Raw genomic sequence first — 3,944 nt, 5'->3', positions numbered from 1 at the left:
GTGAAAGCAGCGTGCGACCGCGGGGTCGTGATATATCTCCTTCTGGCATGGTGAGAAGTCGAAGCACGTCGCGATCCATGCAGGTTTCGCTGCTGCCGACGCCAGCAGAGTCCCTGGCGCGCGCGCAGTTGCTCCTCGACTAAGAATGAGAGTGTTGTCCATTAACTACCAAGCAACAGAGTTGCTAGGAATATTTCTTTCACACACACTAGTAGAAAAGGGGGCTTTGGTCCAGGCAGGGTAAGCCCATTAGTCACGGTTCAGTCCAGAACCAGGACCAATGGGTGCATTTATCCCGGTTCGTGCGGCTAAGGCATTAGTCCCGGTTCGCCTGGGCCCTTTAGTCCCAGTTCGTGCCACGAACCGGGACTAAAGGGTGCGATTCCCATTGGTCCCGGTTGGTGGCACCAACCGATACTAAAGGTTAGACCTTTAGTCCCGGTTGGTGCCACCAACCGGGACTAATGGGCTTTGAGGCATTAGTACCGGTTCATGGCACGAACCGGTACTAAAGGTCCCATTTTCAAACTCCCCCCCCCCCCATGGACCGCCTTTTCAGTTTTAGAAAAACAAAAGAAAATGATGTAAATGTCAATAAAAATAAAATAAAATAAGTTTCCCATGTGATATGTGGTCTAGTTGTTGGGAAAATTTACAAATATGAATTTCGACTTTATTTACAAAATCTCTCTGGAATTTGTAAAATGGGCATAACTTTTGCATACGAACTCGGATTAAAAAGTTTTTTATATGAAAAATCATCTACTCGAAAAGTTACATCCGATGGAGACCGCCTACGACCTGTTTGCAAATTTGTAGAATCCTCAAATTCCATCCGATGGAGACATTTCCCCGAAGGGACAGACACAGGAACGAAGTGAAACACATGCCGGCCAGTCAAGTGTTCAGAGCAGTAGTGCTGGGCTAGTAGGACTCCGGTGAACCAGGCTGTAGCGGACTACTATCGCTCTCGGAAGCACTTAGACTACATTTCCCCATAAGAGAGGCTACCAAGGATAAACAACTAGATTGTCGGATCCCACACATACCAACCATTTCAATCATACACACAATATGCTCGACATGCGCAAATACAACATGGCATCACAACAAGACTCTACGACTCAGAGTATTTATTTATTAGGCTTCGAGGAGCGAGATATTACAAACATGGGTCTCATGACCCAGCAGTCATAGCATACGATGCAAAGCACATGCGGAAGCTTAACATGTCTGAGTACAGACATCTACAAATGAAAAAGGCTAAGAAGCCTGACTATCTACCAGATCCTGCCGAGGGCACAAGATCGTAGCTGAGGTATCAAGCTAACGTCGAAGTCCACGCGGAACTACTAGCGAGACTGAAGTCTCTCTCTGCAAAACATAAATTAAGCAAACGTGAGTACAAAGGTACTCAGCAAGACTTACATCAGAACTAGCTGCTTATGCATCGGTATCGACAAGGGGGGGTGGAGTTTAACTACAGCAAGCCAGCTTTGACTCAGTGGCTAACCTGAACTACGACTGCAAGCAACTCTTTTAAGGTGGCGCACACGAGTCCACATATTCACCATTCAATACACCACTATGGAACCACTCCCGTCTCCCTACGAGAAGGCCGTCCATAGCACTCACGCTTATCTTGCGCATTTTAGAGTATCCACTTTCACTTGTCTATGAACTGTTATAGGCAACCCAGAAGTCCATTACCGCAGACACGGCTATTCGAATAGATGATGTTAACCCTACAGGGGTGTACTTCTTCACACATGCTCTCACCACTTACCGCCGTTTACACGACATGTACTCGGCAACCTTCAAGTGTAAGCCCAACGAAGGTGTCGGCCACGGCCTACCTAAATACTCAAGTCTCTAGTCCAGGTTTATCGCCTATCCAGGTTCCATCCGCAGGGAGTCCGGCCGAGGTTTCCACATATGGCCCCGAACGACGTGAACAGGGTTCCCGAGACACCAAACGGGCGCCCGGCACACCGTGCCACAGTGTATCTACCGCATCATAGCCCACCCCTAGGGTCAGTGCTACGCACGGCCGCCAACACATATCCTATAAACACCAGAAACTAGTTGCAACTCCTGGACAGAGGACAAGGGTGATCAAGAAGCCGAGAGGGTCCATTGGTTTTGGGCCCAATGCGTGTTAGTAACTGTTTCATGGATCACAAACACAGAACTCAGTTCCTGAGGACGGTTTCAATGAGATAGCCCACCATGTACTCCTACATGGCCTCTCACCGCTAACTTTACCAAATCGTGTTCACACACTTAGCTCACACACAGTAGGAAATGTTTACACACCTCCAATCCATACCCGATGAATCAGACCTGACTCAACTCTAAGCAGTAGCAGGCATGACAACAAGCATGAATGAGTAGGCACATCAGGGCTCAAACAACTCCTACTCATGCTAGTGGGTTTCATCTATTTACTGTGGCAATGACAGGTCAAGCAGAGGATAAGGGGTTCAACTACCGCAACAAGTAACAGATGAATCGTTGTTGTCCTAATGCAGTAAAAGAGAGCAGGAGCGAGAGAGTGGGCTTGTATCAGAATGAACAAGGGGGTTGTGCTTGCCTGGCACTTCTGAAGATATCATTATGTCTTCAACAGTGTCAACGATCACCGCGTCGGTACAACGTCTACCGAGAGGGGACAAACACCGAGAACTGAGAAAGAACACAATCAATGCAATACGACAATATGATGCATGATCATGACATGGCAATATGCTGTGATTTGAGCTAATGCATCTAGCTATGAATTAAATGAAGTTGGTTTGAATACAAGATTCAAATTCAAACTCCATATATGATTAGTTAAATTCCATTTATTTGTTTTGTCCAAAACAGAGGACAAACATTGTTCAGACATGCATGAAAATGCCATAAACAGATTCCTTGAATTTTTCTGATAATTTTTAATACATAAATTATTTCATTTGGAGTTAGGGTTTAATTTCTATGATTTTTAGAAGTTTTGGACATTTCCTGAAATAAATAAATCATTTAAGACTTATTTAAATTCCAGAAAAAGGATTACTGCATCAGCCCGATGTCATGATGATGTCACCAAGTCAACAGGGCTGGTCCGGGTCAAACCTGACCAGTGGGGCCCACTGGTCAGTGACCCAGGGCTGGTTTCTGTGGCTGACGTGTGGGACCAGGTCAACGGTGACGTGGCCAGGTCAAACTGACTCGTGGGGCCACGGTCATTAGCTTAAATTAAACTGGGTATAACCCTGTGGTTAACTAACGGGTGGGGCCCTTCTGTCAGCGTCTGTTAGGGAGGGACTAGTGGCGATTAGTCTTAATTAAGCGACCACGTCAGCAGTCGACGCCGGCGACCAAAAGCACGGCGGTGGCTCGCCGGAGATGCTCGGGACGGAGCTACAGAGCATCGTTTCGCTCATAGTTTGCGGCTACGGCGAGCTGGGAGACTCGCGCATCCAGCGGTGGCAACACCTCGCGCCGGGGTTGACTAAATCGATGACGGCGGCAACTTTTGCGGCGGCCGGAGTTCGGGTGAGCTCGGGGTCGTCACTAGGAGGCACAGCAAGGGGTGCGGAGGGGTGCTGCGGGCTCCTGGGGATGCAGCGAGTGCGGTGGAGTGCTCGGTTGCGTGCTTGCGCGCCTGTGGTCATGGTGGCGGCATGGCCGGCGGAGCCAAGCTCTCGGGCTCGACGGGAACGGGTGCTACGATGAGCTAGTGGGCATGGGAGTAGGGGGGTCGGTAGAGGAGCTCACCGTGAGTCCAACGAGCGCGAGGGCAAGGTCGGGGACGCCCGGTAGCTCCCGAATCGACGGCGATGAGCTTCGGTGGCCGGCGACAGAAACGGCGATGGTGACGATGAAGCAGCGCGTCCGAGGCCGGGAGAATCGTCGAGGAGGAAGAGGCATATGAGGCGGAGCTCGTGAGCACGTTGCAT

This window comes from Triticum dicoccoides, chromosome 2A, assembly GCF_002162155.2.
Source record: "Triticum dicoccoides isolate Atlit2015 ecotype Zavitan chromosome 2A, WEW_v2.0, whole genome shotgun sequence".
Classification (NCBI taxonomy): Eukaryota; Viridiplantae; Streptophyta; class Magnoliopsida; order Poales; family Poaceae; genus Triticum; species Triticum dicoccoides.
This window is presented reverse-complemented; position numbering follows the sequence as displayed.